At 40.0% G+C, this 18,540-nt stretch overlaps 1 protein-coding gene across 2 annotated transcripts in view; it reads right to left on the bottom strand.

Moving 5' to 3' along the window:
- LOC133471111 (teashirt homolog 1-like) overlaps positions 1 to 16,299 on the bottom strand; it is a 158,640-nt gene extending 142,341 nt beyond the window's left edge. For both annotated transcript variants that reach the window (XM_061760320.1, XM_061760321.1), the window contains exon 1: positions 16,178 to 16,299. The gene's annotated coding sequence lies outside the window, so the exon portion shown is untranslated. The remainder of the gene's footprint in view (positions 1 to 16,177) is intronic.
- Between the last annotated feature and the right edge of the window lie 2,241 nt (positions 16,300 to 18,540).

Here is an 18,540-nt window from a genome sequence, read left to right on the forward strand (position 1 = left end):
CATTGTACTCCTCAATTCCCCTTGAAAGATAAAGAGAGTTTCTAATGTCTTTTACTGTGAACATGCATTATCTGGAAGCTATTCTTGTGTAACTGCTGACTAACGAAATGGAGTACAAGAACACAGTCTATAAAATTTTATAGAGTTGGCATTCTCTATCACAATATACATATCTGGTCAGTAAATGTCTGGTCTTGCGCTGGTTTTGAACCCCCGTCCTTGCGAGAAGAGTTGGGGCAAGAGTTTATGGTGCCCATGTTGATAAATGACAAAAACTATATTAAAAAGGCTTGTAAATTGATTACAGTGACCACAAGTCTTTATCATTCTACTTTACTAGTAAATATAAAGTCCATAAAACTTGCTTAAGTTTGTGCTCATTCCGCAATTAATGTATTACAGTTCAGCAAATGTCTGGTCTTGCACTGGTCAGGAACCGCCAATCTTCTGGTCTTCAAAGCCTTGAATTATGGTCAATGGGAAAAAAAGAAAATAAATAAATTAAAGGTCGAGGTTTATGGTCTTCACAAGGGAAGGTCTGTCTGTCAAAACCAGTAAAGTGACTTAGCTATTAAATGCGGAATGTTTTATACAGCTACAAATGGAGTTTTAAAGGATTTTGATTGACAGTAACAAAATGATGTCCAATATCAAAGAAAGTCATATAAATGTGATCGAGTGATGCCGTGCTTTAATGCAGCCAGGTCAAGAAGCTGCAGTTGGTCTCGAATCTCCAACCATCCAGTCTAAAGTCACCAAGTACCCAACATAAAAATGTAGCATCAAAAGTTTTTGTAGCGGGAAATAAAATGAAAGTCCTAGGAAGAACTTTGGGAGACGTAATTGGAATAATGTGCATATGTACAGCATTACATGATTGTAGCCCAAGCGTGTATAATGAAGACAGAGCTGAACAGTTGGACAACATATTGCCAGACAGCAGCCATTAGCCAGAGAGCGGCAAAAGCACATCAGGGGAAAACTCAAGGAGATGGAGAGGCAACGAGGAACGGCAGGAGGAAGAGGGGAGCGGCGGGCCGAGCGAAGCGTCACAATAAGCGGGGCCGACAAGCCGCGAGCGCGCCCCGTGCTCCGACACTAATTGCCCGTGAAAGGTGACCCGCGGTGAGGCGGAGGCGCTCAGCTCCGATCGGCCTAGCCGCGCGACGTGCGCCCTGATCGCACGCGACACCAGACAGCCGAGCCGTCACGCCGACCACCAGCGCCACCCGCTCGACAGCCGGAACCCATCCGAGAGCGGGGAGGGAGGCGGGGAGGGAGGCCGACGGCGGGGGACGGGAAAGAGCGACAGATGGAAAGTCAAAATGATTCCACTTTGACTCTCTTACCCGACTTATGTTTGGGCTCGGAATGACACATACTCGCGCCGCACTATGTGGCGACGACTATATTATGGAAGTGCTTTGGCTACGAACAGCAGATGTCAACCGTCCTGATCGACTCAGGAGGTGGAAAACAGCACAGCTCCTGACATTGTGCACGTCTCATAGAACCTGCCGATAAAATGTGCCTTTCGTCATCTGACACAAAAACATGCAATGGACTCTTTGTATGGACCGCAAAAGATTGAGGATGCAATTACGTCAACGCACTCATACAGGAATTTTGTAGGAAATTGTACCAAAACGTTCATTCATATTACTTTTAAACGGGGACTGTTTTGTGACTCCATGATTATGAACAGTCCAATGACAAAATGTTATATGTTGCCACAAAAAGTGTTTTACTTCTTTAAAAAAAAAAAAACTTGTTTTTAAAAAAAATAAAACAAAAAAAATGCTATGGAAATTCTATATTTAACCACAATAATTCTGTATTTTGCCTTAGAAAATGCTAGATTTGCACAGTAACATCTTAGATACTGCAAAGAAATGGCTACATTTTGCCAAGACCATGCTGGACTGTGCAAGGAAAATGCTTGCTTTTGTCAAGAAAATATGCTCCGTCACAAAAATGCTACATTTTGCTATTAAAATTCCATGTTCTACCCCCCCCCCCCCCCCCCCCCATAAAAATGTTATGTTTTGCTGGAAAATGTGAACGTTTAACAAAAATGCTATATTCTGCCACAAAAATGCCATCTCCTGCAAATGCAAAATTTTGCCAAGATTTTTTTCTTTTGTGCTATGAAAAGCTATCTGCAAAAAAATTATTGCCAGGAATTACTGTAATAAAGGTTTCTACAAAAATGTTGTTTTAGCCACAAAATTGCTTCGTTTTGCTAAGAAAGTGCTATGATTTGCCACAAAAATCAAGATTCCTTCTACTGATTACATCACTATATTTTTTCATGGTTTAGATATATCGCACAATGAATAACCAGAGTAATTTATTTTTTTTTTTTAGACTGGAGTGGGTGTTTTTTTTTCTTTGAAAGTTGCCACATCAAAAAGAACATAAATATAAAAATACATTTTGAAGGCAATTTGAGGATGCATATATTTAAGAAGAAAGCAGCCTTTAACAAATGTGTTGAGGAATATAAAGCATCCGGAAGCAGTTAATAATAAAAACACATGTAAACATTAAAATGGTTTCTGCCATTGTTCAAACCTGACAGACTATAAAGACAATATTTGACACACCTTAGACTTTTGCAAATGCACTTTTCCCTCACATAAATGTGTTACAGCGTGAACCCTACCGCACACATTTATCAACTTGTTGGCTGCTATACTATTGATTTTTTTTTCCTTTCCCCCCCCTGGTCTTCTTTTAAGAGGTTGTGAGGGTGGAAGAGGAGCAACAAGGCCTGGATCTTTTTACACCCTGAACCCAGACAGCTGGAGCCGCGCGTGGGGGCCCGAGGGACGGAGCGGGCCGCCGGTGCACCCTCTTCCCAGCACAAATTACAACACATTGGACATTAATAACAACTACACTGTCATTGATAACCCTCCTCTCTCTGCACACACACGCACACCCACACATCAGAGTGTGTGTTTGTGTATGTGTGTGTGTGTATGAGGGGGGGTATGGGTGAGTGGGGGGAGTCAGTTATTTAAAATATGGTGCCGACATGAAATAAAATATGGATCGCACCAACGTATAAACATTAAGACTTGAGTACGTGTGTACACTGTAACTACAAGGAAAGTAATTTTGTTTGTGCTTAGCGCCACCCTTTGGCAATACACAGTGTTGCAGTTGACAATGGAAATGCCTCTGTGTACTGTAATTAACCTCCATGCATGTCCAATTGCATGTGGGTTAATAACAATAATTGCATCTCATTGTAATTTATTTGACTCAAAAGCTATCTGCTTTAAATATAGGGCTATTTTTTGTTGAATTACTGTGGGACAAAAATAGACTAAAATATATATTTTTTAAATGACGTATATTTTGTAAAAAAATTAAATAAAAATAAAAAAGTAATGCCTCAAAATTACACAGCTCCCTATTACAAAATAATAATGGGGGGGAAAAGTAAATCAAGAAAATGCCCAATTGTTTTTGCAACAAGGACCTGCCGAGTATAGTGAAAATCCATGAGTCACCGAAACCCTTGAATTGCCTATAGATGACACGAGATGACTCCAAAGCACTCCTTTTCTAATAGACAATAGAAGCTCTAATAGAAGCTGCAGCCCTCACTTCAACATAGTTTCTTGGCACAAAGATGCCACAAAAACCGTGCCATCTTGTGACATTTTAGGGTGTTTCAGAAAGAGCACAAAAATAGTGAATAGACCAGTTTTTCAACAAATAATGGGGCATAGGTGAATTTGCAAGTATTAAATAGGTAGATGAACACGGTAAACAATAGCATACAAAGATTTTTTTTGGGGGGGGGGGGGGTCTCACCCAGAAATTTGTTTTGTTTTGTTAGCCACATTAACACAATCCGGACTGTATTTCAGATTAATTTAATGTCATCTTCATTGAAAGCTTTTCTTTCCAAATTAAGGCCACATCTAAGTGACCCCAAACTTTTGGACAGTAGTATAGCTGCTGTCCAGTAAGGAAACCTCAAGCTGGTTTTTGATGTTGGAATCAGATCAACTAAAAACTAGAAAAAGTATGTACTTCCTTCTTACTGCTAACAAGCTTTAAAAAAAATAATTCAAGTCTTCCTCTGGCTGTGGGTGATCATGGGGTTCTTTCCACGACACTTTCCAATTAAGAACTCACACGGCTAACGCACTGGCAGTGTTTTTAAAGTTGTAAAGTTCCGAGGCATCCCTCGCTCCTTTGCTCCCTGGAGACGCCCCCCAACCTCCCAGCAAAAGATATCCATTCGCACGTTTCGGCAAGACGACGAAAAAAGTGGCAAGTGATAGCGCAGTTTAAGACGCTAACGTGGCGCAATTAGCATGTGGCCAGCGCTAGCGCCCCGAGGGCTCTTTCCGCGGCGGCCTGACAGGCGACTGCTCGGCTTTCTAGTTAATTAAAGGGAAAAACATGGCCTTTGCTAAGCGCGCAGTCGCGCCCGGCCTGCATAATGGGACGTAATTAACTTCTCCCCGCGTCGTTACTTCACTTCAAAGGCTCGCTTCTTAAGCAGCCGGTGCCACTGCTTGTGTTCATCTAGAACGTGGACGATATCGCTTCTGCTGCGGCGGAGAAGCGTCCGACGGTCGGCCCGAACCTGGATCCAAATATACAAGACATTCAAGATGGGGGTCGTCTGTGTCCTGAGAAACACAAATTTGGGTTCGTAGACTTGGTCAGTCTTGATCCATGCTTTGTGGGGGGGGGGGGGGGGGAAATTTAAATAAATGGTGAGGCTAATATATTTACTTTAAATATCCATGTCAAAGCACAGCATCAGTTTTCATCTACAGTACATTTTCATCATAGAGGCACTATACACACACACACACACATATGTCAGTTTACACTATTCTTTGCTGATTCTTTAGTTAAAATCCAATTTCATATTGTAAATGCTCATATTTAACCTATTTTGTGATTTGGAGTGCAACAATTATAAATGTGTGTTGTTGTTGTGTTTTTTTTTTTTTTTTTTTTTTTAAACCAGAACACCATTACTGTATATTTGCAATCTGGCATCCCATTTTTCGGTAGTCCCTACTCCACTACAGAAGGTACGAAACGTTGTAGGCGACGAGGCGTCAGCATCGCAGGATCCAAACACGAGCGGACTGTCGGCCATCGTCGGTGGACACCTCGGGTCACCCTTGAGCGCACGTGGGGTTAACTTGGGCAGACGAATGCACACGGTTGCCATGTCGCTGTGGCTCCTTCCAGGATGAATTTCCACGTGTGCAAATTAGAGTGGACGAAATGATTGGCTGCTAGCAACACCGAAGTAAAGAGCGTCCGGCATACACCCATTCGAGAAGCTATCCCTCGTTTGGGCGTCCGCGATCCCTGGTGAACGGTAATGCAGCGGGGCGTGCCCCATTGCGGCGTGTCAGACGAACCTCTGCTGTGTCACATGTGATTTACTGTGTGTCGGACCACCCCGCGACCCCCTCCCTCTAAGTGCGTGCGGAGGGTTAGGTGAGGGGAGGAGGGGGCGGTATGCGCAGAGTAGTGAGATCCGTGTGTAAACATTGTGTTTTCTCTGTGTGTTTTTGCACACACGTACCGAGTTTCTGCGTAATAGCGCTTGTAAAAATAACAGCTCGGCCCCGTGTTATTGCTGCGGTGATGCGACGCTGCCAAGAAAGCTCGGTTTGATGTCTGCGAGGCTGGCAGGCCACACTGCGGGCTCTGCCGCCACCCACCCCCCAATACAAGCCTACAGGGTGGGGGTGGGACAACTGAGACCTAGCATATGGAGCCTACATAAACACACTAGCTATCAAATGCATGAAGCGTGTCTTTCTAAAGTTGCTACGGATGCACAGTTCCAGAGGCAATTCTGCGTAGCCGTTGGTTTAGTTTGTCAAAGCCGATCGAAATGACGCTGGCCGGCGGAATTTTTTTCAGCTGGTGAGCGTAAAAGTGGGTCATGAGATCTACTTGGCAAATCAAATGAAAATGTTGCTTCAACAAGGACGTCATCTCGCACACAAGGTCACGCTGGATGACTGTTTGGAACCTTTTCGTGACACCAGCTGTTGACTTACATCGTTGTAAAACGTTTGGTTTCAACAACATGAAAGAACATGATACAAAAATTGGATTTAGGTAAGACGGTACAACACAATTTAGCAAGACAAGCGTAGAAATATTTTGTGCTCATTCAATTTTGTACACAAAATTTAGTCACGTTATTAATGTTTTTTCTACTGCCACAATTTTGAATTATTTTTTAATCTGACACTAAAAGCGAAATTCTGTGAGTAATTGACCCCCCCCCCCAAATAAACATGTTGATTATTGTTTATAGATGCCACATGATGGCAGCAAATGACTACGTTTATTTAAATGAAGCTCCTCAACTCAAATTGTTACCCTGGTGCCAAGATGCCACCAAATGGCGAAAATCCACGAATAGGAAAAAGTCATGTGCATTAATCAGTGGATTTTAGATCATGTTTAGTATGACAATTTAGTAGGAAATGGCAGTTTGCTGTCACAACACATGGCTTTTCTGTGTTCTCACCTTGAATGCCTTGTTTTGGTGTTTTAATAAACAATAATACAGTACAGTATATTTTATATGCAGCCTCAAAACCTGATACAGGGACCTGATGCAGAGTTGTGTTCAATCGCTTGGTGTACCGTGAAGAGTCGCTAACTGTAATTTTTTCGCAATGATCCAATTCAGTCATGTTCGGCCCAACATGGTGTGCGGGGAGGCTGTTGATTTAGTTTCAACTAGTTTGCAGTTGAAAAAAAATAGGACATGACATCAACTATGTGTCAGTCCCTACTGAAAAATCCAGTGTTCTCTCTACGTACCCGTGGGGTGTGAAATCTTACAAAAGGAAATGTAGTTTCAGAACAAATTAAGACAAAAAGGCTAGTCGTACATAAAAAAGAAAGATGTGTGACTGTCATCAAATGGGCAGCCTGTTGGAAGAGTAACACAAGTCAAGTGAAACAAACTCTGTTTTCAATTTTCTCCCCAAAACTTGAGATATCTGCCATCGTTTCAAAAGAAGAAGAGGGGGGAAAAAGGAAATCATCCAATTTAGCACAAAAAAAGTAAGAGAAAAAAAACTGAAGCCCCCCCCCCAAATTATGAGTAATTACCACTTTGGCTTTCAACATGGTGGAATGATTTGATGCCTTTCACAGGGTCGTCTGGTTTAGCTCAACACAGACATGCGAGTCTGCCTCGTGTTAGACTGCGGTGCTGGCGGCGAATGCCATCGTTTGGCGCAGATAAAAGGCACCCAAAAAAAAAAAAAAAAAAAAAGATGACATGGTGGTTGAGCGGGATGTGCGGGCGAGAAATCACAGACGCCGGTTTGGAGATGAAGAGCAGGTATTCACTCGGAGAGCAATCAAATAAATACAGCGGAGCGCGTCAGACTTTCACTCTCAATAGGTGATTGTGTTAAAGACTCAAACCTACGTACAAAGTCTCGTTCGCAATGAGTGGAAACAAGTGCGACAACTAAAGTCTGCAATCATTCAGTGTAGTGTTACACACGCTAAAAACATGCAACCTTGTCTGGATTGAAGTTAGCTTGTGAGTCACTTAATTTGACGCAGTGGAACTTTTCAGTTCAAGTGCCCCTGAAGTTCTACAATTAAGAATTCAAGCAACATTATGTGGATGAATATTGGATAAAGTTGCACAAAACTTCAGAAATATGACCTCATGCCAAATAACGTGACACTTCATCTTAGAGAGCATTCAAGACTCACCAAGGGCCGCCACTGATTCTCTTAGTTAGGTTTTGGTTAAATCGCTCGAGCCAGTTGCTAAGGCCCGTCGCACACCGCAAGCGAACACGACTGAACTGTCGCATAGTGTGAGGGCTTGTTCAACTTTTTAAAATTAGTAGCCGACTGTTGGCAACTTTGCTGTGATTCAAAATGTGAATCGCAGGTGAGCAGCATCGCTAGGACGCAGATGTAACAGCCAATCATAAATGCCATTTGGATCGCATGACCTAGCAAAATCCAGCCAGCCACCACCAACCCATACCAATACAGTGTGTGTGTATATATATATATATATATATATATATATATATATATATGTGTGTACATATATATATATATATATATATGTGTGTACTTGTGGCGAAAAAGTGAAGCATGTTGTGTCACTGTCGTCGAACTATGGATCATATTCTCGTGGTTAAGTCAGAAGTGCAGCTACGCGGTTTTCTGACTGCCCCTTCTATTGGATTAATCACATACATAAGCGGTGGGCATGTCATTAGCAGAGCGGTGATGATTAACCTCTGTGTCCGCTTCAGAAGTTAATTTCACATTTAAAGTGTGATACTTTCCAAATGGATTTATATGGAATTCACCGGTTTCAGGAAAACTCCACTCACTGGGATTTACAGCCACCCTCAAGCTTCAATGAGTCACGCCTCATTAGTGGTAGCACGCACTTGAGCCAGCCATGAACGGTGCGTGTCTAAAGTCATTATGGGAGAATCAGCTTACCTTGAAAGTGTGCAAGCCAGGTGCGTAAAAAAATGTAAACATTTAAAAAAATAAAGATTTTTGCGCAAATGGGGAAATATGGCCCTATCAGAGTGTAGTCAATGTATGGGACGATCATTGCCAACAGCATATCAAATCTCCACATCTCTCATCTCACCTATTCCCTCTTTTTGCTAAGATTATAATATACTGTAGCCACAGCGGCCTGGGCAATCTTCTTCCTTGGCAATCGCCCCATGTTGTTTATGGGTCAATAAAATATATGCTGTATGGCGCCTGAGAACGTTTCCCGATAAGAGCACCAGGGGTTTCAGTTATTCCATCGCACTGAGTTGGTACAGTATGCGTGCGAGGGTCAATGGCCTGCTGTCTGAGGGCGCTTCGCCGACTGTAATTTGTTCGTGATTGTCCAGTTCATACGCGTGACTCAGAACATTTAACAGTTGAACATGTGCATTTCAAAGTTTAGAAAGGCTCAAAGTAAATTCACCTTTATAGGTTATGGTATGTTTTGGGCTCAACCTGAAATTTCACCCGAAAGCCAAATATTCCTAACTTTCCTAGCGCGGATTTGATAGAAACATTTCAGCAGAGAAATCATTCATAGACAGATAGCTCGATAGACAGAAACATGTTGGAGGGTCATGGACCCCTCTTCCAGAGCTATCACAGAGCGTACCACCCACACAAACATATCCAACCATTCCGTCTGACTTGTGCTACTGCTTTTTTGATGGATCCCACTCACACATGACAACGCATTGATTTTCCCGTCTGTTTCTCTGAGCTCCGACATGGAGAAATCCATTAAGGCTTTCCAGCGAGTGACTGACAGGCCTTGACGGGCCGGCGCTCTCGGGGCTCGCCCGCCTCGCTGACTGGCAGCTCGACACTTAAACAAGCCCCTGCGCCCGCCGTAATAGTTTAAAACACTTTCAATTACCCGAGTCAAACAAATCCCGCACGCGAGCGATCAGACACCTCGCGCCAATCGTTTGCCGCGTCTCGCTCCCGACATCCTAACGTGACGGAGTAGAATGGAGCAAAAGACGATGGTAGCTGCTCATGTCTTAAAACAATGGACCAGCGTGGGCCACCCGGGCCAGTTTGCTGAGAAATAATGCATCTTTGCACATCTTTCTATGGCAGCGGCGTATAGTGACAGGCAGAACAATTAAATGTTCTTCCACTAGATGGCAGAAGGTAAATTGAATTGAATTGGTCACCAGCCAATTGCAGGGCACATATAGCCATCATTATTTAAGCGCACATACTTTTTGTGATATTTTCTTTGGTGGCTTGTTGTGAGATTTTTCAAATACAAAATATGTGCCTTGCCTCAATAAAGTTTGGTAATTTGCTGCTACACGTGAAAATAAATTGATTCCACTGTGCGTTCGGTCCATTTGCCATGCATAATGTCTTATAGGTTTTGTATTATTACAGTTTCTTTTTATTTAAATTGTTTTCCCCCTAATTCTTTGTTTAATTAATTACATTTTACAAACAAACTTGGAGTCTACCTCAGTCTTGTCTGTACCATACAATGACATAAGGCTTTCTAGTCTTCATATTCTATATAATCTGTGTGATGTCAATCCCTGAAAACACATTTGGAATTTCAAGAAAATAAGTGTATTAAAATAAATTTAATTACAAAACTTTCACACTTTTCAGAAAGTGTCAAATTGAAGAGCATTCATATATTTTTCAGATTTTTAGTAGCATTGCCATTTAGTTTCACAGTCGGTTAATTAAGAAAATGTTGACAGGTGATGCCTGTCATGAGATCTAGCCTCCGAGCCTGGGCAGTGTACCTTTACCGCATGACAAAATTCTATGGCATGGGCAGCACCACCTCGGGGGTTCACTAAGCAGCAAGCTTCGCTGTCGCCACGGAAACAACAGAAAACAGTGAGATCATGACGAGTTTGTCCTTGAGTCGGCAAGCTGGAACAAAAACACTGCGAGGTGGACTATTTTCATATTTGTGTTCAACGGCAGTAAACACCTGGCCGTAGAACAGGGGTGTCAAACTCAAATTCATGGTGGGCCAAAATTAAAAATTGGGACAACGTCGCGGGCCAAACTCAATATTCAATGAAAAATCACTGCGATGTGCATGTTTCCCTTCTCTCCCGAAATGTAGCGTTAAACTTTATCATATGACAACCAACTTAAATGTTGCTTAAACACTGAATCTGGAATAAACAAACTTTAATATTAGAAACCCGAGAAATCTAATTTGCGATAAAAGACATCAGTGGTATTTTGTTTGCTGTTTTGTATTGAAATAGATAAGATGAATTCTTCTGTCTCTCCATCTTGTATTTATCTATCTCCAACTACCTTTCTTTTTGATGTAAATCTTTTTCAAAGGCCAACAACAAAACAACCCAAAAAAATAAGAACGCCCTTCAATAAAAAGCCAAACATCAAACTATTAACAGTCCCTGCCTCGGAGTTGATAAAGGGCATTAAAAAAAACATTAATTCAATGTTACATTCTTTGCTCCGCACACGACAAACAGGTCTGTCTTTTACTTTAGTCAACAGATAATCTGCCTCCCACCTGTCTTGGAAGTTAACCGTTTTCCATCTTTCGTTTGGCCATTTTTGGGAAGGGGAAGTGTAAATTTGCGAGGAGACTGGTAGCATAGTTGCTAACGACTGCAACAGAAAGGGAAGGGGCGCTCGCTGGTCTAGACGGATGGGCCAACACACGAGCAAAGCATTCTGGGATTTGTAATATTAGTGGCGCATGTGCTATATACTGGCGGGCCAGCTCTAATACACATTTGATATGGTCTTGCGGGCCAAATATAATTACATCGTGGGCCAAATTTGGCCCTCGGGCCTGAGTTTGACATACTTGCCGTAGAACAATACGAGACTCCAAAGGTATTAGAAAAATGTCGGTTTTTATACGACGATTGATTTGTTTTAACGCTACGTAATTAGCGCTCTATCAACACCCACTTTATAACAAATGACAACATTTTGACAGCAGGTGCGACAACGCGGCCAAGCACAGCAAATAACATCACGCAATCATCGTTTACTTACCTCGGAACAGTCAGAAAGGACAAACTTTGAAGACAAAGTAAAATGATACAGGGAGATGTTTTAGTATGTCAAGTCGCGACAAATTTGCACATTAAATATTTGTCATCTCTTCCAAGGTCAAATTCCAGTGTTTTCCGACTATAGAGCATTTTCAAAGCTTTTTCATTAACCAAAATGTAAAACGTGGACATTGTCAATCATTTCAAGCCCCTAAAATTACCCCCCCCCACCCCCCAGAAAATAAAATAAAAAAGCTAAAAAAAAAAATTAACTATGGGGTGATTGGAGTGGGGATAGGGATCGATCCTTCTCGAGAATAGAAAAAAATAAAAATAAAATAAAATTTTTAAAATAGTAAGTAGTAATTGTAATAATTGATGCTTAAATGAAACTCCTCAACTCACGTCAACATACTTTCTTGCCACAAGATGGCACCAAAACAATTTGTGTGCTGTGGGATGACTTTGGACAGGTTCCATTAATTTTTTTGTGACATGAATATGAACATCAATACCGAAAGGTACCCTGTGATTTTTTTTTTTTTGGTGGGGTTGTTAAAGTGGACTAGCAAGTCATCGGTATGAAACCAAAGACTTCGGAAGAACTTTATGGGAAAATACGAGAAGTTATTCACGACAACTTCTATCCTACAGGGGTAGTAAACCTCAAATACTTCATGCTAAACGCAAACTTCGCAAAATAATTTACTTTTCCTCATATCCATTTTGAAAATTTGAAAAATGAAATTCCGACAAAGAAAAAACATTTGAGAATTTCCTTTTTTATAAACTACAAAACTATGGAGCTACTTCTCAATCACCCTGTACCATATGTGACAAATCTAAGAAAGTGTAGCAACCACTAAGAAATTAAGAAAAACATCTGAAATATCAGTGAAGGAAACCTTGAAAAGTGACACAACGGTGACAAATGGCGTCGTTCTTATTGCTACGCGGGTCAATACAAGCAGGCGCCACGGTGGGCCGCGTCTTGTAAGGTGAACCTCCCTCCCCACCCCTCGAAGGCCATTGATTTGTGTCCCGGTGAGGATGTGGCGGCCATTTAATCAAACATTGTTGCCGCGCGATGTCCGACACGGATGAGCTCGTCTCTCGACCATCGATTGCTCACGGCGACCGGCTCCAAGGCCGAGCGGGGCGCTACGTGTACACGCGTGCCGAAAAGTAGTGCAACGCGGTTAAAACCTGCATTTTGCTCATTATGATTAGAAAGGTAAACATGCAACATCATGCAACTTGTGCTGTCCAACATATATTCCATGTCAACGCCGAAGATCGGAGCGCCCTCTTTAGGCCGTGTTTGTAAACTATATGTTAAAATTGTGTAGTTGTACTGTTATACAGTCAGGATAACGTTCACAGTTGCACATGGCAAAATATAGAATGATGTTATTTAAGTGCTAGAAAGCCATTTTTTTAAATGTTTGCCTTAATAAAAAAAAGCCAATACAACAAAGGAGCATTAGGGCCACACTAAAAAGACAATTATAATGATAACAGTATAATTATGACAAGAATTAAACAAAAAGTAATTTTAATAGTACATTTGTTAAAAAAAAAAAAGCTTGAGTTACGAGAAAAAAAATGTGCATTTCCCCCCCCCCCCCCCCTCAAGAAAAAGTGATAAGAATCCAGTTGTAATTTATGCAGGACAAACAAAGTTAGAACAAATAAATAATTTTAAAGAAAAAAAATTTAAGTCTTGAAGTTATAACACAAAATATAAAAAGTGTAGATGTTGTAGAAAAAAGTAATAAAAGTAAAAGAAAAAAAGGACAAAGTAATTAATGAAAATACATTTCGATTTTTTGAGGGAGAGAGTCAAAAATGCGAGTGTTTACTACAGTACTGTAAAGGCTTTTGTATTACCCACTATTAAAAGGTTAACATTTAGTACTGAGTATTACTTTCGTATCAATTAGCAAGGCACACATTATGGGGACATAATTTGGGAACAAAATATACAAAACTAGTATATGTTCATCCTCTACTCTGATTTCACATTCCCACAACGGCTACGAAGTGCAAGTGTATAGTACACAAAACTAACAAAGCTCAAAATGCCTCATTTCCCATATAATCGTTCACATTTTCAAAGCTGACTGTAGAAAAACTAACAATTAATATGCATGGAGGTCATCACAAACAGCATAAATATAACGGCACATACAGGATAGAGCATCAAACAGAGTCCAGATTTGATGTGACAAGACCGCCAATTAAGGGTCTCTCCAACTCGGACTACAATAAATGCATAAATAAATAAAGTAGGGATGATCAAGGCGGACTGATTTCTGCAGCAGATGCATAATGAATGTGGCTGCTACAAAACATCGTTCTGTTCGCTCGCTCGGCTCCTTTATTGAAATAAAATGTCCCAGAGGGCCGAATCCCCGCCATTGATCGAGAGACGACGAAAAACAGACGGAGAGATCTGGGAAAAGCTCCCGAGTCGCGGGCAGGAAGACGACTGACTGACCGGAAGGCACGGAGTGTATTTAAAGCGCTGGTGTCAAACTTGCGGCTCGCGGGGCAAAATCGGACCGGCAAATAGTTGTATGTGGTGCACAAAAATGATGACACATTTTTTGTAATTGATTCTTTTAACTCCCCTGTATACTATTTGATTCAACAAGATATTGTTACTATTGTTTCTAAACGCTTAAAAATCAATTCTCCAATATTTGTATACTTGAGTTGTCATAAACAGGTCACCAAATTATGAGAACAAAGCTTTTGTTTGCGTCAGCTGTTATGTGGAGCAATTGCAACATGCAGTTAGCTGGCTAGCGATGCCGGCACACCACAAATACATCTTGGTGGTATTTGCTTTGATTACGGCATGATGAGTCATAATTTTGAGGCCTCATTTTATTTGGTGATCTTTTTAAGCATTCAAATTTGACACGAGTACGGCATGATTTGTCATAATTTTGAGGCCTCATTTTATATGCTGTAGTTGATTTTTTTAATCATTCACACTTGGCAAGGTTAACAACACTCTTCTCTGTTGTGTGTTAAATTTACAAAACATTGTTTTCATTTTACAGGGACTTTAAAAATGTTTTTAGTAATTATAGAATTAATTTATTTTGGAAAATAACAGCCTCAATTTATATTTTTTCCCGAGCCTAATATATCAACTTCATTCTGGTAAAATTCCATTATTTTCATTGTATTTGTTTAGAACAATGTATAAATTATTATTATTATTATTATTACATCCACGCTGTGCGAAGGAGAGATTCTAGCGCTCCTTCCTGCCTGGGGCGGATATCATATTTTAGGATTCACACATTTATGAATGATATTCCCTTGAATTTAAAAAAAAATAAATAAAAAAGTCCAACCAAAATAAATATTAAAATATAAAACCAAAAATAATAATGCTTGAATCAGTGAAATGCTTAACATATCAAACATGACTATTAGGGAGTCACACCAGAGTATTTTTTATTTTTATTTTATTTTCCCCCCTAATAATTGTGGGTTTTTTTTAACTGCTTTACTGTCACACACAACACTGAATTAGTTTGATTCATGTCAGTATTGCTGGTCTTTAGAGGTGTGTTGTCCCCATCTAGCGGCTTCCTGCTGCATTACAATCAGTCTAGTTTAGAAACAGTTTGTCCTCCACGCACCAAATAGAAAGAAAAACACATTTCGTCAACTGCTAATTCTAAACAACTTCATGTAACAAAACACACACACACAAAAATAAAAAATACAATTTTAAAAAGCCCTAAAGTCACTGACAAAGATTGATCGCGAATATGTTTTATTCTATTAAATGTTCATGTTTAAAAATGTAAAAAAAAAAAGAATCAAATTTTAAAAACATTTGAAAAATTTTCATATTTTTTTTTCTTTAGGTTTTCTTGCTTGATTTTAACTGGAGTGACATCATTAAACGAGACACGACCATTATTAGAAGTATTGTACTAAACACTCACAGAAAACTATTACAAGTACTTTGACGTCATCTAGTGGCCACTTGGGTGTAAAACACAGTCGTACCAAAACAAGTCTGCAAGAATCACTTTAATTCGAGAATAACTAGAAAAATCAACTAGACGCCTACATAAAATATTAATTGATACAATTAATTGTTGTAAAACTATGACTAATCGTGACCCCAATTCATCTTTTATTCAGAAACATTTTTACCCTATATTGATTTTATTTTTCTCATGCGTCAGCTTTGCTCCACTTTGCCACGTTAGCAAGCGTGAAAGTGGTTCCACAATCATGAAGTGGATTTTTATTCAAGTGAATTATCGTTTTGTGTTCATAAAAAAAAAAAAAGTTACACTTTAAACGGAACGAGTCGAAAGAACTCATTACACGTCGCACAAAACCGGAACACTTTAACAATTTAAAGAGCAGAGCATTCTAACAATTGTTAGAATCCGTGCTCTGGTCTATTATGTTAACATAATTGTCATGTTAAACCCATTTTCTGTGACTTTTGGGGCCTCGAAACAATCATGATCACGACACTTGCTCAACACAATTCGGCACGTGCACAACTGGCAGCATTTTTGCACCACGACCAACAATAAACAACAGCTCGGACTTACCCCGACACAACAACTTGACAAAATGAGGTTCCTTCGTCCTCTAAGTTGACCCCGTTAGGAGAAAGATATGAAAAATTGAAAAGAAGCTCGGTTCGGTTCAGACGCCTTCAACGTGCCAATTAACAGTGAGGTGACGTCACCCAAGTAACGTCAACATATAACTTCATTTTTTAAAAAGTAATCTTTTTCTCCTGATATATCTTTATTTAGTAGTGTTACAAAATAAGCAGGAATATAAATAATTCAACATACAGTAATTATATAATAAAATTATAGTTCAATTGGTCCGTGGATGAGTTTTAGTGGTGCTGAGCTCCTGGCCGGGGAAGATACATTTCACTGTTGGGTACATTTTACCGCAATTTCATTTCATCATTTATGAAAGGAAAGCGTAACACTTTGGGCGAAAGGCTGTTACTAAGCCATCAAATCTGATCATAATTATTATTATTATTATTTTTCCCCTGGAGTAAACCAGCCCCCTGTAGTGAGTACTAAAAAAAATAGAAATGGACCTCAGACATATTTATGGGACTTATGGTACATTTATACCTACACCCCCGCCCCCCACATATTCAATTGTTCTTCCCTACGTATGTACAATTGTGCACAAATTGCACTTCTTTCCTTCCTTTCCAGCATACCCCATCATGTACAACATATATTTATACACTGTTTTAAAGTGGTTTATGTTTGGACATTGCTTTAATTGCTCACTCATACAATTCCACAGTTTCACACCGCAAATTGACAAACACAAACTTTTTCTGGTTGTGTGTACTGTATATGTTTCATATTTGAAAGTTGTTTTGATCCATTAAAAGATGATTCCCTTCCCTATTCCCAAATAGATTTGGAATTTTTCTGGTCGTCAACAGGAGTGCTGTGGATTTGGAAAGATATATGACGTGTTTTTCATCCGACATAGCGTGAAGTAAATTGTCAAATGGGTAGATGTTTCTTTTCAGTGCTCAAACAGCATCCATTTTCAACAAATCTTCAAATTCTGAGGGATTGTAGTCCCCCCCCCTCCCCTTTCATAAAGAGTTGAATTGATTTTGGATTCTTTACGGCAAGTGTTTGTCACAGCAAAACCTCAAATATCAGGTTCGTCGATGCTTCTTCGCAGCACTCGAGCACTATCAATTGCCAACCTACATTCCCCAAACTCCCAGGGATTGTAATTTTTGTTCTCAGCAACAGCCAAATTGATTCAGAATGTTATATGTGGCATAAGCATCATCTGTCAAAGCAAGAAATCAAATGTCAAATTCGTAGATGCTTCTTTTTTTTCTTCTTTTCAGTGCTTGAGCAGCATAAATTTTCTTCGTAGGGTGAATAAAACTTAACTTGTGACAAACATTTTCAACTATACTTCTTGTGTGTTAGGTTAAAATGTCTGAAAAGGCACTGCAACAAAAATAATAATAATGATGTTGCACTTTGGGTGATATAAACCTCCAGAGCAAATGAACAGGCCAAAGTTTGGGGACTTTATCTCAAGCCTCTTGAGTGCAAGTTTGTATTATTTTTTTTCCAAGTCACACTTTAACCCAAAAGCAACTTTTAAAAGCAGAAACCCGACGTCCCAGCAGACAATGAAAAAGACATGTTAATTACAAAAGCAAGTAGCCTTTTTTTAATCTTACATTGCATTGAAAATTTACATAATAGATTTATTACATTTTACAAATAGTTTCATCATAAAAATATATTTCTGTACAAAACACTTTACTGGTGTATTTCATTTAACTGTATTTTTTTTTTCTTTTCAAATAGGGAATATTTCCAGTGTCCGTCAAGGAGAGGGGCAAAGAAGGACTTCAGTCTTCCATCAATCTTATTGCAGTCACTGGCAAAATCTTGTGGCTTGGAGGGGGGAGAAAATTGCCTTTAAACTGGGATAAGTGTGGGTGGAGGGGGGGCGGCATCCCGGGTGTGGCGGGGTCCCAAAAAATGTTCTTTATTTGGTAGGCACTGTGTCAGATCCATTGTGAAAAACACAACTCCAACCATGACGACAACAACAACAACGTACATACGACAACAATCCCTTCAGGCTGTCCAAATGAGCGTGGATGAACTCTACCGCAAACATCATTTTTCAAGTCATTTTGGCATTTTGGACATCTTAAAGTAAAAAAAAAAAAAACCCCAAAACAAACAATATCTTTGCTAACTGCGTCAATCATTAAAGGAAGGAGAAAAACCATCAAGCTGACTGACCCATTTGCAAAAAAAGCATGACTCGTTGCTCATTTTAAGGCCGACAATTAGGAGGAACTGTGTTGGACTGTTACGCATGGTTTCCTAAACCTTCCAACTAGATTTTTGGTGGGGAAAAAAACCCGACTAGACAAGTA

The sequence above is a fragment of the Phyllopteryx taeniolatus genome, chromosome 21 (genome assembly GCF_024500385.1).
Source record: "Phyllopteryx taeniolatus isolate TA_2022b chromosome 21, UOR_Ptae_1.2, whole genome shotgun sequence".
Lineage (NCBI taxonomy): Eukaryota > Metazoa > Chordata > Actinopteri > Syngnathiformes > Syngnathidae > Phyllopteryx > Phyllopteryx taeniolatus.